Source organism: Nicotiana tomentosiformis, chromosome 6 (assembly GCF_000390325.3).
Source record: "Nicotiana tomentosiformis chromosome 6, ASM39032v3, whole genome shotgun sequence".
In the NCBI taxonomy this organism is placed as follows: Eukaryota; Viridiplantae; Streptophyta; class Magnoliopsida; order Solanales; family Solanaceae; genus Nicotiana; species Nicotiana tomentosiformis.
In genome coordinates, this window is record NC_090817.1 from 148,293,952 (window position 1) to 148,306,588 (window position 12,637).

The 12,637-nt window shown below is 36.9% G+C and overlaps 1 long non-coding RNA gene across 1 annotated transcript in view; it reads right to left on the reverse strand.

Moving 5' to 3' along the window:
* Positions 1-4,912: 4,912 nt before the first annotated feature.
* The window catches only part of LOC117277822 (uncharacterized), a 55,930-nt gene continuing 48,205 nt past the window's right edge, over positions 4,913-12,637 (reverse strand). The window contains exon 3 of the long non-coding RNA XR_011408995.1: positions 4,913-5,344. This is a non-coding gene — a long non-coding RNA (uncharacterized lncRNA). The remainder of the gene's footprint in view (positions 5,345-12,637) is intronic.

Consider the following 12,637-nt stretch of genomic DNA (forward strand, 5'->3'; position numbering starts at 1 on the left):
TCCCGAGTGCTTTTGTGTATCCAAAGTGTATAGACTGTTCTACAATATAGAAATTTTGTATATATAAAGTGTATCATGCATTTTACTGCGTAGTGATGTAGTAAAATGTATATATGAAAGATTTTTTAGAATTTAATATTGTGTTAAAAATTACAATGATGATAGTTATTGACAATTTATATCTATTATATAGTAGTTATTTGAATGTACATTTACGTTCTTTGTACGTAAAGGGGTATTTGATTTAAAGAGTAAAGAATATATTATTGTGTATTAAATAAATAAATAAACCCATGAAACGAAAGCCATAACAATAAGGATATATTACTTTGAAGATGACCGACTACTTTCATCTAGCCAATTAAGAGTCAACAACAACAAGGATATATTTTTTTGGATTTTATTGTACACTATTCTATTTTTTATAATTGAAATCTTTTTTGATTTGGTTAGAAAATTAAAATAGTTCTGTATTTCACGTTGTTTGGGGATTAAAGATATATTTTTCATTTCTAAAAATGAGATTCTTAGAAAAAAAAAGCATTTGAAATATCTGGCGTCGGGTTTGGAATGCGGCTGATGGAGCTTTTTGTATCATCAACTGACTGTTGTAATTAATTAATTTCTGGCTAGTGGCTGTTAAAAGTTTGGCCCGAGCAGCCAACAATGATAAAAGCTCTATTCTTTTTCATGGTAAGTTTCTAAGAAGGACTTGAATAAATTAGATACATAAATTATTTCATATGAATGGTGCCAAAAGCGAGTTTTGGTAGGCCAATCTCATACTTAGAATACGGCAAAGGGCCAATATCAAAATATTTAAATATGCCATTCGTTATACTTTGGGTCCAAATATATTTTTGCCGTAATACTATTGGTTCAAATATACCCTTCTTCTGTTAAGATTGTCCAAGGTGGACATCCAATCTTACGCAACACTGATATTTGATGAGGTGGATGCCACATGGTATGCCACTTCAGCGCTCCATATATAAAAGACTAAAATTTGAAATCCAAAATTTTTAATGGTAGCGGTAATGATGGCAATAGTGATGGAGGGGGAGAAAATTTTAGTGGTGGAAAAAAAAATAGAAGGGAGGGGTAAAATGGGTTAGGGGCGCTGAGGTGGTAAGCTATGTGGCATCCACCTCATCAAATGTCAAAATCACGTAGGATTGGATGTCCACTTTGGACAAACTTAACGGAAAATGGGAATATTTAACCAATAGTATAACGATAGGGGTATATATGAACTCAAAGTATAACGATGAGTACATTTTTTAAACCTTTTGTGACAGTACATGAGTATCTTTGTTGCTTTTCCGCTTAGAATATCGCATTAAAGCTCGCGTATAAACCTCAAAATCGGGTTAAGGGTGTTGGATATAATTGTCGGACGAAAGTTACATAAAGACTTTCAAAGGAGGTTATAAAGGTCTTGGTCTACTCTATCTATTACCTTAACGTTTAATTAAGAAGAATGATCAAATTCTTTGACGGCAAGTACCGTAAGCATTGTTGATTATAATGGTTTGTCATAACAGTTGCGAATTTTACTTCGGGTGGTAATTTGTGTTAACGTAATTAACACACACTAGAATACTACTATAATCACCTGCTGTCACATCTATCAATGGGGAAAGTAGCCCCGAAAGGGGGAAAAAGAAAAAGGATTAATTTCCGGCGACGACAATGAATCACGATGTAATTAAGTGGAATCCCTTATTAAGTTTTTGCCAATTTGATTCCAACAGGCATAATCAAGTGCTTTATATAGTAGTAATGTTTTGTAGTTTCTCTATATATCTATCTGTTATATATATATATATATATATATATATATATATATATATATATATATATATATATATATATATATATAAAGCACAAAGACTTTTAACAAAATGTCGTTCGCCTTTTTTACCCTTTAAAATAAACTTTACATTAGATAAAATTGTAATTTAATTATTATCCTAATATTTAGGACTTTCAAATGAATAAAATTTTTAATTATTAAATTCTATCTTTATTTGAATTATGTAAGAAGTTCTTTATTAAGGACCTTAAAGTAAATATTATTTGGGGAAATAGGAAGTGATATCACGTTTTATTTTCCTTGTATATCCGACGGCAATTTCAATGGAAATATGTTTCACATTCATTCTTCTTAATTGGGGAACTTATAATTCTAACGAGATATACTAGTAAAAGTAAGAGATTTGGTACCAAACTAAATATTTATTTTAATAACAAAAGGTAGTTTTTAAATATTACACAAATTGATAAAGAGAATAATATATTGTTCGAGTAGGAAAATAGTTCGAAAATAATCATGTATATCTATATCAATAAGTATAATTTTTAAAAATTATGTAAATATTATTAAATAATGTGTTTGAGTTATTGAATAAATACTAAAATATATATAAGTTCCTAAAAATAATGAATTTTAATCTCACTAAGCTAGCTCAATAAAATTATTGACAGAACTAGCTAAGTGAGATTCACATTTATTATTTTTAGGAACTCATAATTTTTAATATTTATTCAGTAACTCAAACACAATATTTAATAATACTAGTCTCAGGGTACGCGCATAGTGTCACTACTAAAAAATAGTGCAATTCCGTCCGTCATTTTCGATCGAAATCGGTCGAAAATAGATAATTTTCGACCGAATTTCGACCGATTTTAATTGGTCGGAAAAACGATGGTCGCTAACGTGTACCGATCGAAATCGATCGGAAATTTCAAAGCATTGACTGACTGTCAAATTTTAATTTTTGACCGAAATCGGTCGGAAACTGTTAAATATATTTTTTAATTTTCAAATTCCGACCGAATTCGGTCGGAAATTTAAATTTTTTATTTATTTAATTAAATAATTAGTTATAAATTATAATAAATTGTTAATTTATTTTAAAAAATAAATATAAATTTATAATTTCTGGGAAAAAAAATTAATTTCCGACCGAATTCGATCCAAAATCTGGGTAAAAAATGCATGTTTTTAAGCTACACCACCTGCCAATTGCTGCCACTAATGGCAGCAATTGGCAGCATTACATTGCTGCCATTCAACCATAATTAATCAACAACAATGAATGTACTAACAACAATAACAACAACAACAACAACAACAACAACAACAACAATAACAACAACAATTAACTAACAAAAATTATTAACTAACTCTAACAACCATTATCTAACAACAACAACAACAATTAATAACAACCACAACAACTAATAACAACCACAACAACAACTACTAAAATGTTCAATAACAATATAAAAATACAATCATCATTCAAAACTAGTCTCAACTAAATATTGACAAGTTCAATACTTTGTTTAGCAATACACACCATACAATGAGTTTTTTTATCTAGCATCATCTCCATCTTCACTCCTAGAACCTTCATCGTCGGCACATGGGGAAGGCTCACGAGACTGGAAAATGGGGAAAGCACCACTAGCAAGAAGATTGGCCAGCTAACCTTGATGGAGATTAAATTGTCCGTCCCTCCTTTCTAGCTTAACTTGAAGGGTACCAAATTGTTCATCTCTCTTTTTTTTTCTCTAGCCTTTGTCTCTTCAAGCTCTGCTGTCAGCTTTGCGATCTTCTGTTCCATAAACGATATAATCGACCTATCAATCGCCTCGCCTTGGGCGAAAGTCCCTATACCTTGCAATCCAGCCCTGTAGCACCGAAATGATTTATCTAGAAAGCCGTATGCTATCCCCTTTTTAGGACCACGGAGAAAATCCAACCATATCCTCTGCGCTTCTTCGTCTAAAATGGGCGGTCGCTCGCCTTGCTCATTCGGTGGCAAGCTCTGAGTGTACTGCTCCACATTAATCTTGTAGCGACCCTTTATTTAGAGGATAGAAAATTACTAACTATATAATATTATAAACATTAATAGTAGTTATGAAACTTACATGTGTAGTCTCCGCCCGGTCCTCGACCCATCTAGTTGGATTTGTCGGTGCCTTCTTCTTTCGGATGTGAGTCTCCATGAAGAACTCATTATGACTCGTCTTCCTCCCATATTTTTTTCCCTACAAATATAATAAAACGTGTTAACGAAATTAACATATATAAATATAGTTTGATAAAAATAGATTGAAATATTTTAAGGAATTACCAGTTGTCTCCTCGTATCCCCCATGCTCCTTGAACCCAGACAGTGCAAGGAGCTACCCTTCTCAGATGCTCGGGCCTTCTTTCCCAGTGCACTCTGCTTCTCTAATTTCTCGGTGGCCCAATACCTCTGCAGATCCTCCCATAAATCCGGTAGAACCCATGAAAGCTTCTTGTTAACCTTTCGAGCGGAGCAGAAGGAATCAGAGAGTCTCTTACGGCATTTGTACTCCCAATTTGCACAAATTTCACGGTTATACCGGTCCTCCCAGGCACACTTAGCCTGCAAATAAAGTATGTAACGTTAGGTGAAAATATTGTTAATATAATACTTAAATAGATAAGAATTGTATTAAAACCTTAAATTGGTTGAACATTTGTTGCACGAGATCCTCTGAAAAGTCACTCCAAGTCGGATAGAGTGCATTATACAACCCGCCAAGAATATAAGTGATTATCTTTGTAACCCGATGATTAGGAATGAACCTGCAATATAGCAATTACATTAAATAAACAAGAGTAGCTATTATAATTCAGCAAAAATAAAGAAGTAATAAATAAATCTTACCCATTGCCCTCAGGCCTGATGATCATCCTATGATAACGGTCATAACGCACTTCATCTGGATCATCATCCTCCGATGAATCTGAAGCGTGCGTAGAAGGGGGATCATCTGGCTCAGTGCTACTACCCCGAAGACGAAGTCTAGAAATGCTAGGAGACGAATTCCGTGGAGAGGGAGACAGGGTCCCTGATGAATATGGATGCGATCCACACCCCTACATCGATCTAGACCCCTGCTGCGATCCAGACCACTGCTGCGATCCGGTTGGCTGAAATCTAGATGGATGTGATCCAGCTGGAGATGAAGCAAATGGAGCAGATGACGGGTGTACCACATGGCTATGTGATTGGTGACTCGATGCACCCATGTAACTATTTGTAGGATCATGTAGAGGAAGCGGGGTATAGCCCTGTGGAGGAGAATGGTGATAATACTGCTGGGCGGGCGAATGGTGGGTAGTATGATGAGTAGATGAATGTGGTGGAATAGATCTGTGCCTAGAAGATTGCTGTCGGCCATCAGTATCAGAGGGATGCACGTGTGGAGTGGAAGGAAGCGAGGGTGTAGCACCATCATCATGATCAATAGGCCTTTTATCCTTCCTAGACCTACCTCGACCCCTACCGGCCATCTGCATAAATTAAAGAAAATGTTAAAATTGAGAATATAAATCTATATAAGTTGAGAGCGCTTGAAAAAACTAACATGCTAGTCGTCTTCGTCGACGTATCCTTCCTCGTTTGAAAATCCTTCCTCTTCACTTATTTCATTTTCACTAGATGATTCTTCATCCTCATTTTCTATGATTGTTATTTCTCCATATCAACTTCTTCTAATATGCGTTGAGGATGCTCCAAGTAATTTTCTAATTGATCATCCACCATTTGGTTAACACTTGAGGTATCGTTTTGGTAAGCAACATCTAGCACATTCTCAACTTTCACCCTACCAATAGGCTTTGTTTTGATTACAACAGTCACGACCCAAAACCCATTAAAGGTCGTGATGGCGCCGGACACCGCTGTCAGGCAAGCCAACAAAACATACTTAGCTTAATTACCCATTTTAATGGATTTAAAATCAAAATTTCTTCAATGAAATAATAAAAATAAAACTCATAGAGTAAATGATAAATATTTTTAGCAATTAAATTTCTAAACAACTCACAACCATTCCCAAAACCCGGTGTCACAAGTGCATGGGCATTTACTAGGGAATTAAAATTTACAATACAGCATCTGTCCAGAATATAAATTTGACAGAAAAATATAATATCTCTGAAGAAGACTCTGTTGGTTGCGGATCGTAATACAGAATGCAGCTCGCCTATGTCCCCACAATTATTAACCACACCTCTGTGCCCACAAGGCCGCTAGACATATATGTACATGCACAATAAAATGTGCAGCAAGTGCAGTATGAGTACGAAAACAACGTGTACCCAGTAAGTATCAAGCCTAATCTCGAAGAGGTAGAGACGATATGGCCTACTTTGACACTCACTATGGGTCATAATATTAAGTAATCATGAAAATAGAAATAATTATATCAGCGTGATTCACAGAGTTAACAATAATTTTATTAATCCAGCAGAAGTAATTAAATTTCTTAAATTTTAATAAATTTTTAATTTATCAATTAGCCTCATTTACAGAAATAATAATAATTTCCTTAACAAGCAGAGATAAATAAATTCTTTAAATTCCAATAATTTCCAAATTTCAATTAGCTTCACAAGCTGAAATAAACTATCAAAGTATTGTATAATAATTATTATTAAGTACGATTTCTACCGAGGTCGTACGACCCGATCCAGAGTTTCGTGTACACTGCCGAGGGACGTGCGACACGATCCATAGATGCATCTATCCTGCCGAGACGTTCTGCCCGCTCCATAAGAAAGGAGGACATTTTCTTATGTACCTACGGAAGGAGAGTATATTTATTAAAAGATAAGTTCGGGAGGAAGAACGATTTCTCTTAACAATTAATTAATTTAAACAGAAAATCAAGTATATGAGATTTCCATTCTTTAATACTTTTATCTTATAGTTCACAATATATATATATATATATATATATATATATATATCAAATAATATTAATTAGACAAGGAATGCAATTTACACAAGAAATTCATGCTTTAAGTGCTAAACTACCCGAATTTTAGCATTAATAGTAGCTACGCACGGACTCTCGTCACCTCGTGTGTACGTAGCTACTGCAATTAGCAACAATTATTCAATTTAATCCCCATGGGGTAGTTTCCCCCTCACAAGATTAGACAAGAGACTTATCTCAATTTGCTCCAATTTAATCCACTAGAAGGCCTTTTTCCATGATTATCCAACTCTGTCTCGCTCGAATCTAACCAAAATAATTCGATACGATCACTAAAAATTATAGAAATAAATTCTATAAGAAAATACTACATTTTTAAATAAAAGTCCGAAATTAATTTAAAATCGTCACTGGGGCCCACGTCTCGGAATCCGGCGAAAGTTACGAAATATGATCGCCCACTCAACCACGAGTCTACCCATACCAAAATCAATAAATTCCGATAACAATTCAGCCCTCAAATCCTCAAATCTATCCAAGAGGGTTTTCAAACTTTTTCCAACTTAATTCACCAATTAATTGATAAAAACAGTGATGGATTCGGATACTTTAACCAATATTGAGTTAAGAACACTTACCCCGTTGTTTTCTCTGAAAATCTCCCAAAAATCGCCCAAATCCGAGCTCCAAATCGTTAAAAATGGAAAATGGGACGAAGTCCCATTTTCAGAACTTAAACTCTCTGCCTAGTGATTCCTTCTACGCGATCGCGAACTTCCTCACGTGATCGCATAGCACAAATTTTACTGCCCAGAAGATAACCCTATGCGATCGCATAAAGTCCCACGCGATCGCAAAGCACTGACTCCGCAAACCTACGCGATCGCGAACCTCTTCACGCGATCGCGAAGCATTAAGCGCATGGCCCAGCTCCTCCCCAGTTTTCCCTTACGCGGTCGCAAACAACGGACCAACTTACGCGATCGTATAAGGAAATCAGAAGAAAAAATACCAGCAGCTATCAGCAGTCTCCCAAAGGCCAAAAATGATCTGTTAGTCGTCCGAAACTCACCCGAGCCCCTCAGGACCTCAACCAATTATACCAACAAGTCCCAATACATCATACGATCTTAGTCGAACCTTCAAACCATACAAAACAACGCTAAAACTACGAATCATCCTCCAATTCAAGCTTAATGAAACCTAAGATTTCCAACTTCTACATTAGGTACCGAAACCTATCAAATCAAATCCAATTGATCTCAAATTTTGCATACAAGTCATAAATGACAATACGGCGCTATGAAAATTTTCGAAACTGGATTCCGACCCCGATATCAAAAAGTCAACTCCCCGGTCAAACTTCCAAACATAAATTCTTCTTTTAGCCATTTCAAGCCTACTTTAACTACGAACTTCCAAATAAAAATTCCGAACACGCTCCTAAGACCAGAATCACCATACGGAATGGCTCGAAATTCCAAACGGACCTTGATTACTCCAAAACCTACTCCAAACCAAATTTAAAGAACATTAAACCTTCAAATAGTTAATTTTTACTATTAATCGCCAAAACACTCTTGGGTTATCCAAAACCCGATTCGAACATACGCCCAAGTCCAAAATCATCATACGAACCTATTGGAACCGTCAAATCCCGATTCCGAAGTCATTTTCTAAAAATGTTGACCGAAGTCAAACTTGCCCTTTTAAAGCTAACTTAAGGAACCAAGTGTTCCGATTTCAACCCGAACACTTCCAAAACCCGAACCAACCATCCCCGCAAGTCATAAATCATTTAAAACACATACGGGAAGTTTTATTTTAGGGAACGGGGTTCTAAAAGTTAAAATGACCGGTTGGGTCATTACATTCTGTCCCACTTAAATATACGTTCATCCTCGAACGTGCTAAGGACTATCCCGGAGTGTCCCAAAATTACTGTTTAACACTTCGAGCACCTACCCGTGCTACCACAACCAATTGAGAACATTAGCTCGAGCCAATCTGAAGATTCTCCCCTTTATTTAGGAAATTAAGCCTTAGAGCCAAATTCTAACATCCAGAAAATTTCCACTATGCATGTTTCCAACCTATGAACACCGTATCAATCACTACACGATGCACCAGTACATGATTGCATACCTTGGTTGAATTTAGACCATGCACTGAACCATTCACATGGCCATAATAACATCCTCCGATAACAATAGCCAAAATTCCACGAATCTGATGTTCACAACACACCTCATGATACATATAAGTCTTGTTCCAACTTTTGAAATGCTTCCACGATGGGAGAAATGTGTAGAAATTCATAACCAACAGCCGAGTTAACAAATTATTGAGTTTCTCCTTCTGACAAGAACCATTGCCTCATTATGGACCAAATAATGGTATTTGCTCTTTATTATACTTCATATAATCCGATCGTATTGATCCCGGATCCAATAACCTCGTCTCACCTAGTATAAGCTGCTCAGACAATAAGCCACCTCAGACATGACAAAAAGTCTCATATGACGCCACAATGAGCTAATAAGCTACGGACTCGATTGCGATACATAAGGAAAATGGACTATGGAAAAGATTATTCAACCTACGTGACTAATTAAACAACTGAAAGGTGTCATGAACCTTTCTCAGAAAATGGGACACAAAATAGAATATAGGGGACTGTACTCAACATCACACTGTTGCGGCGTGCAACCCGATCCACACATGATACCGTTGCGGCGTGCAACCCGATCCAAACAACATACTCATGGCGGCGTGCCACCCGATCTGCACAAAAAGAATCTATAAGAACATACTTACCGAGCTAGAATGCTCACTACTGCAAAATATTCGAATATCAGACAAAAGTACGCTAAGTGCATGATACCATCCCTGGGAGGACCAACAGCGCCATACGCTACAAAACTCAAGCACAACTAAGGGGCGATATATGATCTGAATCTCGAGAGCCATCCTGCTCACATAACACCATCGCTACGTGAAACCTCAACACATAAGAAATTTATCAAGCTATTTCATCACTCACACGGCACAATATAGTATTACATGAAATAACCGACCACGAAACGACATCCAACGTCCGAATACTCCTCCATAGGAGCGCTCATGCTGAAATGAACACATCCGGCCTAATATAGAGCCCATATTCATATTCAAATCCATCCACAGACCTCAAGCCGATTCTGATCGCATCGTACTAGGCTAATAACCTTTCAAGGATCCATAATAACCCTTTTTCCTATAACACACAAGAATAGCCATCATAATTGGAAAAAACTTCCACAGTCCACAACCATATGAAGCGAGCGCCCTCCATGCATAAATTCTCTAATCAACGATATCGCCACAATCTTCATACTTGGTTGTTAAATATTTACTCAATCAAGTGACTACTTGTCACACTTATACCATCTTTCCGTGAGACACGCTCCCACGACCTTCCGCACCAGGTAACAAGTCTGAACATCTATGCAACCGGTTACACTAATGCTGTAAAGCATATTAAGAATCCACAAATTGATACACACGGTCTCTACACTTAATCATGCAAATGCGTAGGAGTACAAGAATTCCATCATAACTCCCGAACCACTAATAGGGTAAACACTTCATCATATAGAAACCTTCTACTTAACTCACTTCAAGATAACCATTACAACACGTGATTGAATTCCCATATCCACAGAAAATACCAGCCTCAAGTAGTGGTCTAAACCACCATAACTCTTCCGGGATCCCTCTACACATAACATGCCATAATACTTGAATTCCTCCAAATAAAATTAATTACGGCGGCCGTCAAGCCTCGCACGTACCGCCACAAATCACATGCATAACTTAATGCGCTGAAGGAACTGATCATTGCCACAATTATGCCAATTCAACCATTGTTAGCCGACCAGTATTTTCTTAATTTATTCTCCACTTGCCTTAGAAATAATAATAGCTCCATTCATTACATCACGAACTCAAATCTGCACTCATCCCGAGTGACCTTATTTCACGAGACCACGCTGTTTCAAAACCCACGAATCATCTCATACTCCTCCTTGTGGGCACTTTTACATCTTCAACTGGTACACCCATTCTGATACTTCTTTTATGAATCCGAAGTTATTTCCTTCAGTTTCTTCCATTGCTACACCGCAGACCAAAGATAACATAGAAAACCCCAAAAACCTTTCAAAATCTGCTGTAAAAGCTCGATGATTAACCATACTACAAACTCGAGACCTCTAAGACCGTTATTGAGAGTCACTTGCTCTAACTTGTTCTCAAACATGATCATCTCCAAGGCCCTGCTAGCACATGGACACTTTCTCAAGGAAACATGTCACGACCCGAAATTTCCCACAGACGGGACCGTGATGGCGCCTAACATTTCACTTTCTAGGCAAGCCAACGTTAGAGAATCATTAAACCAATTCCTTATTTCCATTCAGTAAATAACAATAATTAACTAAGATAAAATATAAGAGGTGCGGAATTTTATAAAACTGTATTAATTACTACCACCCGGATCTGGAGTCACAATTCACGAGCATTCTAGAATTTGCTACAAGTAATAGTCTGAAAGAAATACAACTGTCTGAATAAAAGAAACAGTAGAACAGAAAAGATAAACGGGGACTTCAAGGTCTGTGAACGCCGACAGATCTATCTTGAGTCTTCGGACAACGGACCAACAACAAAATCTCGATCAACCGGAGCCTATATCAAAATCTGCACAGAAAGTGCAGAGTGTAGTATCAGTACAACCGACCCCTTGTACTGGTAAGTGTCGAGCCTAACCTCGACGAAGTAGTGACGAGGCTAAGGCAAGGCACCTACAAATCAACCTGTACAATTTAACAGTGTAAATACACATAACAAAAATGAAGAACTAAATAGGAAATGTCGGGAGGGGAACATACTGAGGGGAATACAAGATAAAGAACTACAACAGAATGATCACCGGAGCAGTCAATATACCATGAATCAACAGGAATAGTGAATACAGTAAGGAAAAATGCACGGCATCACCCTTCGTGCATTAACTCTCAATCTCACCACAAAATTAATAAAAACGGCACGGCATCACCCTTCGTGCATTAACTCTCATATCATGGCACGGCATCACCATTCGTGCATTAACACTCTCATATCATGGCACGGCATCACCCTTCCTGCATTAACACTCACAAATATAGCACGGCATCACCCTTCGTGCATTAACTCTCATATCATGGCATGACATCACCCTTCGTGCATTAACACTCACAATATGGCACGACATCACCCTTCGTGCATTAACACTCTCCCCTACCATAATGCATTGCATAAATAACAACAAGGAGATAGAATAACAAGTACAAACCTTACTTCAACATTTGGTTCCATAATATCAATCTCAACTTTGAAATAAAAACTCAATTATCACCAGAAAATCCGTAAACATGAAAAGAACGATAAATTGAACAACACTAGTAAAACACGTAGCAATTAGGCATAGGAATGAGACAATATAAGAAAAACAGAGAAACATGGAAAACACGTAAATTAGCAGCACATAAGTACTCGTCACCTCACATATACGCCGCTCACATGAATTTCACTTAGCAAGTAATCTAAGGTTCCTAATTCCCTCAAGTCAGGGTTAGACACAACACTTACCTCGCTCCGAAGGCCACTTAATTCTCAATCACATCTTTTCCTCTGGAATTCACCTCCAAACCACTCGTATCTATTCAAAAATGACTCAATAATATCAAATACTGCTAAAAGAATCAATTATATTGCATAAATTAAATTTCCCAAATTTTCCTCCAAAAGGCCGAAAAATTGACCCCGGGCCCACTTGGTCAAA